Below are 16,940 nucleotides of genomic sequence, written 5' to 3' on the forward strand. Positions count from 1 at the left end.
ACTGTTGTTCCTGACCTGCATACAGGTTTCTCAAGAGGCAGGTCAGGTGGTCTGGTATTCCCATCTCTTTCAGAATTTACCACAGTTTGTTGTGATCCACACAGTCAAAGGCTTTGGCAAAGTCAATAAAGCAGAAATAGATGTTTTTCTGGAACTCTTTTGCTTTTTTGATGGTCCCATAGATGTTGGCAATTTGATCTCTGGTTCCTCTGCCTTTTCAAAAATCAGCTTGAACATCTGAAAGTTCATGGTTCACATATTGTTGAAGCCTGGCTTGGAGAATTTTGAGCATTACTTTACTAGCATGTGAGATGACTGCAATTATGGTAGTTTGAGCATTCTTTGGCATTGCCTTTCTTAGGGAATGGAATGAAAACTGACCTTTTCCAGTCCTGTGGCCACTGCTGAGTTTTCCAAAGCATAGTCATTGTTATTATTATGATTATCATGTGTCTTCCAGGTTAAGCACCTTAGGCAAGTTATTTAACTTCTTTAAACCTCAATTTCTGTATCCATATAGTAGAGCTCAGATTGTGATTACAGTGTGTTACAAAGATTAAAGAAAATAATGCATGCCATGGCTTAGAACAGTGTCCACCCCATAGCAACCTTTCAAAATATATGAGTTAATTTAATTTTTCTGTTAATGATTGGAACACCTTGGTTAGGCATGTATTACTCCCTCTCCTTGTGGTGGTGGTGGTGGGTTTAGTCACTAAGTCGTGTCTGACTCTTGCGATCCTGTGGGCTGTAGCCTGCCAGGCTCCTCTGTCCATGGGATTCCCCAGGCAAGAATACTGGAGTGGGTTGCCATCAGGAAATGGAGTCCCTGAGGGCTTAAATAGCCCAAGTCAGTCCTCACCTAATGGATATAAGTGCCAGAGTTTAAATTAGATGTACTTAGCCTCACATCTATGGTCTTCATTCTCTTCAAATTCCAAAGGATTCTAGAGGAATGAGACAGGGTTCTTTCCTTCCCCTGTGCCTCAGCTTTACTGAGAGATAATTAGCATATAATGCTGTATAAGTTTAAGGCATACAGCATAATGATTTGACTCACATGCATAATGGAATGATGACCACAAAAAGTTTGATGAACATCTATCATCTCATATAGAGAAAAAAATAAAAACAAAAACATTTCCCTGTGATAAGAACTCATAGCGTTTACTCTCCTACAATTTTCATGTAAAACATCCAGCAGTATTAATTACATTAATCATATTGTACATGACATCCCTAGTACTTATTTGTCTCATAATGTGGAAGTTTGTACCTTTTGAAAACATTTATCTAATTCCCTGTGCCCCCAACCCCTGCCTCTGAAAACCATAAATATGATCTCTTTTTAAGTGAGTTTGTTTGGCTGTTTCTTTTACAGTGTAATTGACCTACAACACCATGTTAGTTCCTGGTGCACAATATAGTGATCTGATACCTCTATACACTACAAAATGATCACCACGATAAGTCTAGTTACCATCTATCACCATACAAATGCATCACCGCATTATTGACTATATATATTCTTGTGAGCAGACTTCTGTAATCTAGCCAGAGGCACGGCCGAACATGGAAAGTTAGGGTGGGATGTAAAGGCACCTTGAGGGCTCAGGATGTGTGGGAGTCTATGCTAGTGGGACAGAGCAGGACGCACCCTGCCAGGAGAGGGGCCTGGGAAGATCCCACAGAGGAGGGACCCGTCCTGGGTTTGTACTGTTCCCTGAACTGATATCAATTGTGAATTCCAGGAGAGCAGTGTCGAAATGAACTTAATATTTCTCCAGATGAGAAAAGGTGCCCTTGGGGAAGGAAAACCTGGTTGGGCTCTGACATTCAATTTCCAGCACTTTAGCTTCTAAGAGAACTCTAAAGACGTCTTCCTAACCCACTTTTCTGCTACATTTCCCGGCCCCTCTTCCTGCCCCCGCCCTTTTCCCTGCAGGCTGCTGCTCAGGCCACAGGCCGTGGATTCTTCGAGAAGCAGTTCATTCTGCCCTGGGCCCTGGTAGACAGAATTCCTGACCTGGGTTTTTTCTAGTAGGAAAGCCAAAACGGAGGGTCGAGAAATGTGAGAATGAGATGAATGACTGAAGGAGGAAACTGTCCATTCTGGCCATCCTTTCTTTAATTCACTGGCAGTCAGTTTAGTGGAAATGTATTGTGTTAAAGTGAAATGAAGAAAAAAGAAATGAAAAATCCCAGTAAAGTTCATGGAGTTTGGAATATAATTTTGCATGGACTGGAGAGTTAAGAAGCGCTTTTCCATTTGATGCTGAATTCATATTTGGAGCAATGCATCTTTCAGCACTGGCTGTACCAGCACATTTGCCTGGAGGAAGTCCTGAGAACATTCCCAAGTGCCTTCTTTTAAGTAAGTTGTAAAGGTGAGTTAGGTTGGGAGGTGGACAGAAGTCATGCTTCTTTATCTCTTGCACTTTCAGCGGACACCAAGGACAACTTGTTCCAGATGTAAGGGCAGAAAAGAACCACCACATCCACTCTTCACCCAGAAGGGCCTTCACCAACATCCTGTCTTTTGAAGAAGCAGCAGATACGACTAGGTCAGAGCTGATCTGCGTGCGGGTAGGTGGACTTGGCCTTTGGATGACTCCAGAGGGTTCAGTGGAGCTGAGAATAACATTCCATACACAGTTTTCTTTAAAAAAAAAAACTATCTATTTTTTGCTGTGCTGGGTCTTCATTGCCGCACACAGGCTTTCTCCAGCTGCTGTGAATGGGGTTGTGGTGCTTCGCATTGTGGTGGCTTCTTTTGTGGAGCACGGCCTCTAGGGCACATGGTCTAAGTAGTTGTGGGTCCTTGACCTCGAGAGCACAGGCTCCACAGCTGTGGTGCATAGGCTTCATTGTTCTGCTGCATGTGGGACATTCCCGGATCAGGGATCTAACCTATGTCTCCTGAGCAGCAGGTGGATTGTTTCCCACTGAGCCACCAGGGAAGCCCCCACCCAGTTTTTCCTATAGTCCCACAAAATTTTGTCTGTGTGATAACAGCTGTTGTATCACACTTGTGCCCTGATGGATTTGCTCCCTGGTTGGGCTGTCAGCTCCTTGAGGCAAGATGTCCTTTATTCATCATGGTTTCTGGACATGGAGGCTGCTCAATAGCAGTATGGTACAGTGAGGGGTAAAAGCCAGGATGCTGAAGGGAGGCAGCCTGGGTTCTAGTGTGGGATTCTACTGTCCACTCTGTTCCCTGACTGCATACCGGACTTCTCTATGAATCGATTTCTCCATTTATAGAATCTATAAAATCAGGCCAATTTTCAGTGTTTATCACAAAGGGCAGGTGTTCAGATTAACTGAGATACTGACTGTATTGAATGACTTGCTGGACACCTTGAACCACTTCACTGTGTTGGAGCCATTACTATAGTTACTTTTACTATTGTTGTTTTCATGTTAAAAAACCACAGCAAAGATAAAGAGAAATAGGCACGCGTCACAATGAGCACTCTATTCTGGCTTTGTTTTGTTTCCTGCCTAGTCTGAGTGAAAATTATGTAGGTAATCATGCAGTGATTCCTTTCGACAGTGGATTTCTAGCTTATCACATCTGAAATCATGTCTACTTGTGTGTGTTCTCAGTCGCTAAGTTGTGTCTGACTCTTTGTGACCCCATGGACTATAGCTCACCAGGCTCCTCTGTCCATGGGATTCTCCAGACAAGAATACTGGAGTGGGTTGTCTTTTCCTTCTCCAGGGGATCTTCCTGACCCAGGGGTTGAACCCACGTCTCCTGCACTGCAGGCAAATTCTTTACCACTGAGCCACCAGGGAAGCCCATATGACTACTTACTGCATGCTTGTTTATCGTCTGTCTTTCTTTAGTAACAGTCAGATTTCTGTTCTGTTTCTTCACTGCAAGGTGTTTATCACAGAGTAGATACTTAGCAAACATTTCCTAAGTTACTGACTTGATGAAGTTCCATATTTACCAGTTTTAGACATCAAATGGAGAGAATGCCTCTTAGTTCCAAGTTAAAAAATCCTAGGGTAGGGTGCCCTTAACCTAGTTTTAGTCAAATGCCCAGTTAGCAGGTATGGTACAGGGTCACAGGGTAACATGGCTCTTCTGAATTTTAAATGGAGGGAGAGGGAGCAATTCCAGAACAAGAAGGCAATGCTCAGCTGATAAAACAGCAGATACTGAACAAAAATTATACAGTCCTTTCCTCTAAGGAGTTTCCCTATAGTAATTTCCTCCTTTTCTCTCTAGTGTTGAATTTTGGAAGGGCAAGGCCATCTTGACCCAGAAAAACCCTTTATGCATTTACCTGAAAGAAGATTACTTCCATCTTATTCTACAATCAGGCAGCACATATTTACTGAGTAATGATTGCCTGCCAACAGCATGCAGTAAGTACCCTGTGATGTAGAGAGATAGACATGCAAAGTAGAGAAATAGATTCAGGAGTCATTTACATCCTGGTGAGAGAAGAAGCGCTGCAAACAGATGAGCTCTCAGAGAAGACAGGTGGAGAGGGGAAGGAAGAGGATCCACAGTCTTGGGAGACACCTCCATAGAGGGAGGGAGGTTGGCAACCACCTGCCAGCTGGGGCTGAGTGAGGACAAGCCTCAGGGAGCCCTGCTCCACACAGACCGGTGTCAGGAGATGGACCCATACCAGGAGGAATCCCACCCCAAACACCGTGAGCACTTTGAGGACACAGGTTCTGTCATACCTACATCTGTTTTCTTGTTCTCTGGCACAAGGCTCTGTTTCTTAAACAACCACAGGTGGTGGATGTGCTGATAAGACATCCCAGTTCTTAAGACAGGCATTGCAGCCTGTAGTGATCATGGGGAAGCACCATCAATCTCTCTGCCCTCCAAACTGAAAGACAAATGGTCTAGTGCCGTTACCCTTCCTCATCTGATATTGCTTACTGTTGGTTATCTTAACAAGCCTCCGTGAGGTCTCTTCCATGCTTTTGAGAGATCCATAAACACAATAATCTCAGGAATATATGGTGTCCTTAGGGATATTCAAGCACACAGAGTTCTAGCAGCATATGAGCTAAATTGATAGACTTTTAAAAATGATTGACAATTACCAATAGCTGGAGGTTTGAAAACTTATTTTATGCACTCTGTGAATACACTGCTCCAACCGCTATTTCTTACAGGGCTCATGATTCATCCTCTGCAGAAGGCACATTTAAAAAAAAAAAATTGTTCAAGGGAAATCTGGTGAACAAAATACACCCGACTAGATTAGACACTTGTTTGATAACTGAATCACATGTTGCTTACATGCTTCACCTTCTGTGAGCCCTCCTGCCATGCCAAAGGCAAACTTGTTCATCCACTTAGCACGTGTTATGCACCGTGTGACCGAAAATGCACATCCTTTGCACTCAAGTAAAGTGTAAGAGCTAATAAGGGAAGATAAGACAGGGGTGCAGAAAACTATAATACAAGGCAGCAGTTGGTAATTACCAAACGTCCACATATTTCCCAAATAGGTAAAATGTAACATTTTTGAGTAAATGAAAAAATGAAGGCATTGTCTAGAAGAGTGTATGTGAGCTCAGAGGAGGGAGATAAGTATCTCATGAAGTGATAATATATACCTTTCTGTTGGATATGGAACTGGAGAGGAACAGTGAGTTTGGGTGGGTGGAGCTGAAGGGAGAAGAGAACAGTATGTATCCGGGGAAAGAGCCTGGGCAGAAGCATTGAGATAGGAACCAGAGAGACCAGGGAGGCCAGGCAGGCAGATTTGCAACAGATGGCAGGCAAGCTTTCTCAGAGGATATAAAGGATCTTGGAGAGTTGTGATATTTATCATATCACCCCTAGCTAAACACAGGATTCTAGGGTACTTGATTTTCATTTATAAAATAGCCAATGGATTATTTTAGGATATAATAATTCTTACAGAGGATATGCTATCATAGTATATTAATATATGTCACTCCATTATATGAGGTCTTCAACAAATTTTTGTGCATTAAATGATGATAAACTTGGGTAGAAACAGTCTAAATGATGTTTAAAATAACTTTAAGAAAGAGGACAGTGGTGTTTACAATTATGTATGTAGCGTTCTTATTGGAGAAAGTGAAAGTGAAGTCTCTCAGTTGTGTCCGACTCTTTGCGACCCATGGATTGTGCCTGCACCAGGATTCTCCATCCATGGGATTTTCCAGGCAAGAGTACTGGAGTGGGTTGCCATTTCCTCCTCCTGGGGATCTTCCCAACCTAGGGAATCGAACCCCAGTCTCCCACATTGCAGGCAGACGCTTTACCCTCTGAGCCACCAGGGAAGCTTTCTTATTAAGATCCTCTGACAAATATATAATTCTACTTTAAAATGATACATAATTGCTTATGCACAGTCCCATTGATGTCTTTTGTTTCTTAGAAAATAATTGCTATTTAAAAGAGATTTTATTATTTCAAATACCTCAAATATATAGGAGGGCAATTACTCACTCTTGTCCTCTTACTGTTTGTATTGAAAAAATTAGGTAAATATTGGGAACCTCTTTCAAGCATATGGTGTCTCTGCAATCTAAGATGAAGGCGAACACTGATGGGCCTGACTTTGCCCACTATGTTACAACAGTGGACTATTCTATAACCTCTTCCTCACTGTTGATAATTTGCTTGAAGCTTAGATCTTAGTAGCCACTGGATAGGGGTACAGAAATATGAGTAACTGATGGAGATGTCACATTTGAATAAATCAACAAGTCTAAACATTTTTTTTTGGCTCATTTCATTCTAGACCAACCTTTTGCATATTACAGCTTGGTCTGTTGACTAGCTTTTATAATGTTGAAGTACCTTATATTCTATTTGAAATAAATGGAGGTATAAATAAATAAGCAAGAGAATAATCTTCAAATATAATATACTGGTGAGATAGAAAATTAGATTACATGAAAGCAGCCATCATTCCGTATACAGAGACATGAATTTTTTCCTTGTTAATTGAGGGAGAACTTAGTTTTGAGCCCTCCCTGAAAAAGCAGAGAAGTGGCCTTGTGTAGGGAGTCAGGAATTATGGAGTTCAGGGATTGGTAGAATTCTAAAAACAAGAGTGTTTAGATATTGGTGGATCTTTAGCTGTGTAAGCATGGTTCCTCAAAAATCTTTGTTACTCATTGGCTGACTTTCAGAATGTTGAGCTGTCCCCAACTGGCTGGCCTTCAAAAGCATAATTCCTGATGTGAGGCTATCATTGATCAATTAGGATGGATATAGACTTGGTTCTAGTGATTACTTTCTGCTATGGCTGAAGAGAAATTAGTCCTTTTCCTATGAAGATGGGGGTCTTTTTTTGTCACTAGACACCATTGTTATCATCCTCCATGCTTAAAATTTAAAATGCTAGTCTGACCTCTTTTTTTATCCATGTTGAGGAATACAGTAAGAAAGGATAATATTCTTTTTACAAGATAAAGTATAGAAAATACCAAATATTAACACAGGCTGTCAGAAGTGTTGACAGGTGAAGATAACAAGTGATATATGAATTGTTAACTTTCAAATTAAAATTTTCTATCTCTGGTTATATTATAGTCCTGAGATGCTCTAAGTTTGAATATGTATTTGCATTGCCTTTCATATTATCTGGAGCATATTCATTTACTTCAGATCCCTGTCGTCTTTTGGAGAAAAATGGACATGATAAGTTGAATTAGTTTGACATATTAGTTTGGAAAAAATAAAGGTATAAAAAGGTGTCAAGTTTAAATAACTATTATCTTTATTTCCTTTTTGTAAAAGCTCTCTTTTGCAAGAACTTTGCATTCTGGGCTCTGTAACAGTGAGGATGGTGTGAAGGCCGTTGATTGATACATGGCCCAAGCAAGATTCAGTTTGGAACTAAAAGTTCAAATTTTCTATATTTACCAAAATAAGTCATTATCCTCTGAGGCTACTGACCTCATCTCCTGGTGCTTTATTTAGTTCTATCAGAGAAGTTTTCATAGAATATCCCTGAGACCATCCTTGGGACCACTAAAATATTCTTTCATTTTTAACATCTGCCACTGCTGTGGGTCTGTGTGGTCCTCTGGGGACCCCCACAGACTGGTTAAGAAAAGAGCAAAGGCCTGTCTGTCACCATTTTGGAATAAGATGGACTCTGAGACATGCGGGAGAAGGAAACCATTGATTGACAAGGGAAAAGTGATGAGAGAGAGTTACCTGGGGGAGATGTTTACACAGTTGAGAGGGCAGTTTGAAATAGGCTGATGGAAGAGGACTGACAAGAAGAACTGACTCATTTGCAAAGACCCTGATGCTGGGAAAGATTGAAGGCAGGAGGAGAAGGGGAGGAGATGGTTGGATGGCATCACCGACTCAATGGACATGAGTTTGAGTATACTCCGGGAGTTGGTGATGGACAATGGACAGGGAGTCCTGGTGTGCTGCAGTCCATGGGGTCGCAAAGAATTGGACACAACTGAGCAACTGAGCTGAACTGAACTGATGGAAGAGGATTTCAAGGAGTAACAAGAGCATGAGCCAAAGAAGAGCCAGACAGTGAGAGGGAGAACAGGAGAGGAGACTGGCAGCTGTGCAGAGGGCGCCATGTTGGAAGCAGCTTCTTCTGTTTATCTTCAATGGTGCAGCCAGGAAGAGGTGGGAAGGGTGACAAAGAAACTGAAAGAGAAAGGACCCTGTCTTTACGACATTTTCCCCTTGCTGGAGCCACACCTCGGAGCCCTTCAAAGCACTTATAATCACTCCGCTTAACATTTCTCACTTAATTGCATCTCCTCCTGTATTGTTCTCTAATTGTTTCAGGTGTGTCTAAGTCAGGTTTCCTAGAGGGCAAATCTGCATTTGCTTTCTCAGTTCTTCACAGCAGAGCTAAGCACAGGGCTGAGAGAGCATAATTAAGCAAGCTCTCATTTCAGACTTGATTGGCTGACTGATTAAAATGGAAGTAAACAGCGCAAGTGATTATTTTGTCTATTGGTAAGAAGACTGGAAGACATTCATTTCCTAAGTGTTGCTGGGTGAGTCTGAGAAAAGTCAGGGCTGCCTCCCTCCCTTAGACCTCAGTCTGACAATCTGTAAAATGTGATGACTTCAACTTTGTCAACACTGGTGTTGCTCCAGAAGGCCCAGGACTTACACGGACTGGGGTTCCAGCCCACTTTTTAAAATGTTCTTCGCATCCTGTAGAGAACCGATGCATGGAGCTTTGTGCTTAGAATTTTAATGCCGGGGGAAGAGCCACTGTGAGTTATACTTCTTTTCCTGCATTTAAATTCTTTTAAAAAATGGTGAGATGGTGAAGGCATCTTGAGAAATGTTTTACTATTTTACTTTTGGTTCCCAAATTATGCACTGCCTGGATTTGTGTACCCCTCGATAATGAGGGAACATCACAGGCTGGATGATAACAATAACTCCCGAATAGGGTGAGAAAGTCGTTTATCTTTCTGTTTCCACTCTGCTGGCAAGCATCTGAAAATCACTAACATTCCTATTTGAATAAATATTTTGGTAAGATATGTTCATTTGAATTTTTACCCTCAATAACTCAGATTGTGATGGGAAGAAAGAAAAAGAGATGAAATAGTTTTTATTAAGAATTTCCACTGCATTTCTGAAAGTGCTGTTCATATTAGAATATCTTTTTCTATTTGATATTTTTTTCTTTTCCTGAACAGGTTTGACTCCGTTAGAGGTATACTGCTCAACAGGGATGTGTGTATGGGGAATGACAACAGGAGAAAAATTGAAGATAATCCCTTATCCTCCTCATACATTTATCACCTGCTCTCTGCAGGTGTTACCAATTAAGTTATAGCTTTTGCTACCCCAAAGCCTTTTTATTTCCTCTCTCAGATTTTGAAAGGTAGATACTGGAGTATCTATGCTCAGTTGAATTCTGTGCCCTCTTGATACCAAATGCCTAACTTCTCCAATTAAGGCATTTAAGAGGCTGCTAATGATAACACATCATGATGGTCCATATGGAAGATCAGGAGAAACAGCTAAGTTGAAGTAGATGTCTCCTTCAGATTGTGAACAGTGTTTAACCTAATAGCAAGCAAAAAAGGATATGTTGGAGGAAATCAACAAATAGTCACCTGAGGGCCTCCTGTAGTCAGTCCTGTTTGCTGTGGGAAACAGAGAGCTAAACAAGACAGAACCCCTGGCCTGGGGAAGTTCACGGGAGACTTGAGAAGACTAATTATAAAAAACACAAGGTGAAAAAATATACAGCCCTGAAGGGAGTCAAGCTTAGCTAGACTGCACAATTTCAGAGGCAGAAGATGTATCAGACAGTGAGGTAGGGCATGCTTGAAAAGGCAATAATATAATAAAAAGTATCCATACATATGATCTTTGTTATCAAATTGATATAATGTCTTTTCCTTTGCTCTCAGGCATCTCTTGCCCAGTTCATGTTTCCCGAGTTTCAGCATCTTGTTCACATATCTTCTTTTAGAGGCATGCACATTCCCGTCATCCTAATATTTTCTGCCATTGCTATATAAGCTGTCTGAACTCTGGGTCATCTCTCTCCAACACTGCTGCTGCTGCTGCTGCTAATTTGCTTCAGTTGTGTCCAACTCTGTGCGACCCCATAGATGGCAGCCTACCAGGCTCTGCCGTCCCTGGGATTCATCAGGCAAGAACACTGGAGTGGGTTGCCATTTCCTTCTCCAATGCATGAAAGTGAAAAATCAAAGTGAAGTCGCTCAGTTGTGTCTGACTCTTTGAGACCCCGTGGACTGCAGCCCACCAGGCTCCTCCGTCCATGGGATTTTCTAGGCAAGAGTACTGGAGTGGGTTGCCATTGCCTTCTCCTCTTTCCAACACAGAACATATTATTCTATCACCTCCCATCACCTGGATAGTCTACCTCTTGTAATGCAACCCAAGATTACAATAAATTTTGTCATGCAGCAGTGCACTATAGTCTTACATTTAACTTATGGGCATCTAAGTCTTTGTTTGCTTTTCTGCATCAGTTCTTATTAAGCCACATATTCCAAGGGAATTTGGGGAATTGAAATTTGAAATCCCTGTGTGGGATTAGCTTCATTTTTAAAAAAATCAGGCAGTTTGTTTTAACCTATTATTTTAACCAAGCACATTTTTCTTAGATCTTGATAATATCATCATATGTATTAGTGACTCTTCTCAGCCTTTAGGTAACCACTATCTAAATTCTTCAGAATATTCATGTTGTTGTTGTTTTTTAATCTCACGCTATACTACATGGGGAGATTGAGAATTTAGGTTTACTCACTCTTCTTGATATAGGAAATATGTTGCATATTTCAGAAAGGCCATTTATCCTTCTTCACTCTAAACATCTTTTGGAAAGACAAGCATTCAAATGGTCCTTCCTCCACTATGCAAAGTAGCATAGCCATGGAAACCACATAAATATATATTCATTAATGAATGAAAGAAAAGTAAAGGATATGCAAAGACTTTGCCTCATCATAGGTCAGGTGTAATTTGGTACAGACATAGTCAGCTTAAGCATCCAGAATTGTAGTTTAACACATTTCTGAAAAGGAGGAATAAAAAAATACTGTCTCCCCCTCTGTGCCTTCAAAAATGACTTATGTTGCTTTATGCTAATACTAACAGGCTGCTTCAGGCTGTAACAACATGCTGGAAAATCGTGGTCCGCAGTGCATTTCCTTTGATGTTACTCCATGCTGAATTGGCAGGGAGTACGCACAACCTTGCCTGGGTGTAGTTACCCAAGTTCAGAACTCTTTGCATCTATGTCTGGGGACAGCTCCCTGTACATAGCTATCATCTTCCATTTCATTTAAGGCTCTTCCACAAAGAACAACTTATGGTTTCCGAGGAAATGTGTTGTCCTTGCCCTTGTTTTAGGTAGCACTTGCTTAGTGATTTGCTTGAGTCCAATTCCTTCTTCCTCTTTCTCTTCTTCCCCTTTCCTCTTTCCTTCTCCACCTCCTCCCCTCCCCCTACTCCTCCTGTCTTCCTGCTTCTTCTTCTGTTTCTTCCTCCTCCTACTCTTCCTATTGTTATATTTGTTATTATCAAAGCAGAATGAAATTTGAGAGAACGAATGGTATATCACCATAAAAGATGCATTATTAGGTGGCTCAAAATTTGTGTAAATTAAACGTTGGATAGAGCTTCCATTCTGATAACATGATAACCACGTGCTCATTACAAAACACTAAAGTTACTGTCACACTGCAACACATTACTTAATGAGCTTTAGCATAAAAATAATTTTTGGAGAATATGTACTAAATTCTTTACCTTCATTATCTCTTAAAATCCCCATCATAAGCTTACAAGGTTGATGCCATTGTAAAGTCTGGTTGCTCAGGCTCTGAGGGTAGGGTGCCTGATTCAAATCCTGGCTCCACCTTTTGTCTCACGAGTTAAATGGGTAAAATCCCTTAAGCTCTCAGTTTTCCATCTGTTAAATATTGCTAATGGTTATATATATATATATATATATATACACACACACACATAATGTATATATTACGGTTATCATAAGAATCAGCATAAGATAATAGATGTATAGTGTTTATTAGAATGTCTAGAAAATGGTAATTAAAATGGCTAACATTTAATAAGTACTTACCCTGTGTTAGGGCTTCCCTGGTGGCTCAGATTGTTAAGGATCTGCCTGCAATGCAGAAGACTTGATTTTGATCCTTAGATTGGGAAGATCCCCTGGAAAAGGGAATGGCTACCCACTCCAGTATTCTTGCCTGGAGAGTTCCATGACAGAGAAGCCTGACTGGCTACAGTCCATGGGGTTGCAAAGAGTAGGACATGACTGAGTGACTAACACTTTCACACTTAACCTGTGTTAGCCACTGACCTAAGAGCTTTATATACAGCATTGATTTAGTTCTCACAAAGACCACTATCTTCTTCAGTTTACTTATTAGGAAAATTAAGGCTAGTGAGGAAAGATATCCAAGGGTACACAGCTCACTGGGAAGTAGATAGTAATAACAGAACCTCAATCTGGACATGTATGTTCCTGGCTCAGACTAAAAAATCAGTCAGCGTTCATTTTTGTGATCATGATTGCTGTTTGAAACCTCAAATATAAAGGTAGATACACTTCCCTAACATAATGAGAGAAAAGATGATTTGACAATTGCTTTGCAGAATGAAATTTATAGACACAATCTACTGAGCATGATGATTAGTATAATTAAACCACTTACTGAGCACTTGAAGGCTGGATAACACCTTAGGCTTGTTTCTTTCAGGAACAGCTCCACACTGTCTCTGTGGTCTCTGTTTTACTAGACAAAAAACTGAGAGCAAGCCTTGGGAGTGAGGGGTGGGGGGAGTCAGATCGAGTTTGTACACCAAAGCTCTCTTACCTGCTTTATGCTTCTCTTGAAAATCATCCACTCAATGAAGGGAGTCTTTAGATGGTTGGAAGGATAACATAGAAATGTTTAACTCATTGTAATAAGGCAGTCGCGTGGATCTTTTTCTGTGATGAAGGAAATCTACAGCTGCGCTCACCTACACAGTAACCACTAGATAGCTCTTGAGTACTTGAAATGTGGCTACTATGACTGAAGAATTAAACCTTTAATTTTATTTAATTTTAATTAATTCTAGTTACTACCATCTCATTTCTTTTATCATACAATCTGGCTTCTTCTTACACTGTCTTCCCCATATTGTTTCCCTTAAATCTTTTTCCCCTGGGTCTGGAACTCCACTTAGACTTGTATGAGGCTCGATGCAGGGAACTGGTGACTACCTTTCATTGAACAATACCATAAAACATATTCTCTTTCTCACTCTCCATCAGACACAACATCCAAAGCTGTATTCCTTTCATTCAATCCCCTGTCTGGATGGTTACCTTGCAAATGATACGTCCAAACCATGCTATAGACCTACGAGTGAGCCACCTCAAAACAGCACTGGGCGGTATCATAGATGTGGTAGCTTTTTCAGAATCTTTACTTTGGTACTTGCTCTGTGTTTTGGCACTGTGGCCAGATGAGCTTGATGTCCTATAGCCATTAGCGTACATTAGTGACAAGCTGTCAGTGACATTGAGGGATTATCTGCCAGTTGTATACAATTTCTCGAGGACAGTGTTTCCAGTAACAAGGAGTGAAGCATATGCCTTGAAACTTTGCAGACATGAAATATTTTCTAGCTTCTTAATTTGCAAAATCCCCATCCCAAATATGAATTGTGGGGGTATTAAAGGACAAAGCTGGAAGAGTTGAGGAAAAGAAATAAAATAACATATGTGCCTGGAGATCAGTTATATTTTTGAATAAGCTTTCTTTAGAAGTGATAGAAATGAATTCAATCAGATGAGGCTGTGAGGACTCTTTCAATTTGGCAGAGACTCAATGTTCTATTGCAGAACAGAATTTAGTGTTGACAGACAGCCCAGGGAGAAGAGAAAAATGCATGTCTTCTGTTCATGACTTCTGGTCCATGGGAGGACCAGATTTTTGTGGTCTTCTCACTTACCTGGTGTTGGTGAAATTTTTTTTAGTCATACTTCCAACAGGACAACATGTTATAAAAAGACTGCATGTTTCAGGACAACTAAAGTACCATAATAAAAAGCAGCTTATCAAACTCAACCATTTTTTTCTGATCCCACATCCTATTTCAGAGTTCACCAAATGGAAGTTGATGATTCTGGCATCAGCATCTTAGAGATTTGCATCTGAAACACAGTCTGACCTTTACAGACATGTGCTTGTTTTTGGCTCTGTGGTAAGTGACTTCCAGAAATCTCTAACTTCCCTGTTGTATCTTAAAATAGATGCCTGATATTGGAGGAAATAGATAGATGACACATTATCAGTAACAAGGCCAATCTAATAAGCCACATGGCCAGAGACTACCATTGAAGGAACAATGGGAGAAGGGCAATACTGATGAAGATGACCTGACCTTCTGCCTTGACTAACATGGTCCTGTAGAAAAAGCCCTCATCCGGAAGTCAGACGACCAGGGTTCAACCCTGATACTGATATCTAGGTCACTGATTTAACCCCCTCTTTCCATTTCTTTGTTTGCAAAGAAGAAATGATAACTTTTCCTACTCCTATCTCAAGTGCTATTTGAATACCAAATAAAATAATGCTTGCGAAAATGCTTTGGGAATTACATGGATTTGAAAATACAGTGATTTGTTTACAGATAGCACCGCAGACACAAATTTCTTTCTGATTTGTAGAAAGATGACGCAGAGGCTTGTAAGAAAGGTTTCTTGTGGGCAAAAGGGGACAGAGCCAGAGAAAGGGTGTAGGAGGGAGAAAGCTATGAATAGGCTTCACGCAACATTTAATTATGGAATGTGATAAAATGTTCTGTGTCCGAGAGAGGGTAAATTATCAAATATATTACAGGATAAATTCCAGTAATGACTTCACTCCATAAATAATAAAGTCATCCAAATTCAATTTGGAAATTGTTAAATTTCACATAAACCAGGATGTTTTATATGCATTATATCTATACGCAGGAAATCAAACTATAAGTAAATTCCATATGTTAGGTTCAAAGAACAGCTTTTTCCCAAAGGAAAGAAGGCGTATCATGAAGTGCTCTGATTTTTCATGGTATATGTTGTACTTGGGCTTATCGCTCCCAGTTTTGAAAAACATGATGCTGCGTTCCTATGTACCAAGGTACAAGCCATCGTGAGTTCCTGGAAAAAGCCTATGTGTGCGGCAATAATAATAATGTAAGGGGGGGAAAAAGATTGTAAAATGAAAGGACAGAGTTTCCTGTTTGTTATTTTTCAAAATAATGACTGTGGGTTCTTTCCCCACAGAAAAGATGCTATTTATTTTTTAATGATGAGCTGTTTCTCAGAGAAACAAAGTGGCATTCTGTCGACACCATATGGCGGCGGAAAAACAGATTCCACCGTGTTCCATTTGTTAGACTGTCTTCTGCATTTCTGTATCCATAATTTATGTGGGGGCCTCTGTGATTGCCAAAATATTCAAATAGATTTCTCTTAGCGGGGCAGCCTGCATGGGGGGAGAAAGGTTTTCAAAGCAGCAGGACCTGAACAGTCTCCTGCTGCTCAGAGAAGAGAGCGCTTCCAACTCCTGTCCTTCTGGCGGCTTTCATTGTAATACTAATTTACATCCTCGGTTTAGGGACCATGTTTGCATTCAGAAAAAGCAGCTTATGTTCTTTTATGCTAATACAATCATACTTGAATTATCACCCACACCCTTAAAGTCATATTACTCCTGCCCCAGTGGAAGCATAGAACCTGGCCTTTAAGAAATTAATGGGAGCTGGTACATAGCAACGGCTGAACGAGAACCATTTTCAACACATTGATTCTGCAGCTGGTTTCCAAAAAGACATCTGAAGTGGTTATAGATACATTAAAAATAGTCATGAAGGCTTCCTTTGCTGTCTAAGCATATGATTACCATCTATGCATTCAAAGACTGTTTTCAGTGGAAGTTTGACTGGTGTTCTCTGGTGCAGAAATAGAAACATGTTCAATACATGATATGGAATTGAAAGAGGGGATTTGATGAGTCAGACTAATTGATGTTTTGGCAAAATGAGATGTCTGAAAAAAGTTACATGTTCATATGCATACCCAGATAACAAGAGTCTAAACCATAAGGAATGTTGCAAATATTTTTTTCTTTTTTTGCTTCAGAGAATCTCAGATGTTCTTTCAGTAAGTTTAGCCATTGCATGTTCTATTGTAGTGCATTCAGGGAAACATAAAATAATTTCATAAGGAAAAAGAAAACAGATGTAGGAAATGCTGTTCAATTACAGATGGAAGGAATAGCAATAATGCAATAATACTGCTAGGAGGTTCTTTGCCTCAATCTGTAGTAGAATGGCTAAAATTTTAGGCTGCCAAAAATAGGACATTATTTGTTGTGTGTAAGTATAAATAAAAGGTTAAAGCTTTGGCATATAAAGGATAGAACTA

General features: G+C 40.4%; 1 long non-coding RNA gene across 1 annotated transcript in view; it reads left to right on the forward strand.

Moving 5' to 3' along the window:
• LOC139037180 (uncharacterized) overlaps nt 1-16,940 on the forward strand; it is a 110,597-nt gene that overhangs the window by 80,579 nt on the left and 13,078 nt on the right. Inside the window, exons 3-5 of the long non-coding RNA XR_011490027.1 lie at nt 2,445-2,586; nt 4,241-4,380; nt 14,628-14,731. This is a non-coding gene — a long non-coding RNA (uncharacterized lncRNA). The remainder of the gene's footprint in view (nt 1-2,444; nt 2,587-4,240; nt 4,381-14,627; nt 14,732-16,940) is intronic.

The sequence above is a fragment of the Odocoileus virginianus genome, chromosome 2, assembly GCF_023699985.2.
Source record: "Odocoileus virginianus isolate 20LAN1187 ecotype Illinois chromosome 2, Ovbor_1.2, whole genome shotgun sequence".
Taxonomy (NCBI): domain Eukaryota; kingdom Metazoa; phylum Chordata; class Mammalia; order Artiodactyla; family Cervidae; genus Odocoileus; species Odocoileus virginianus.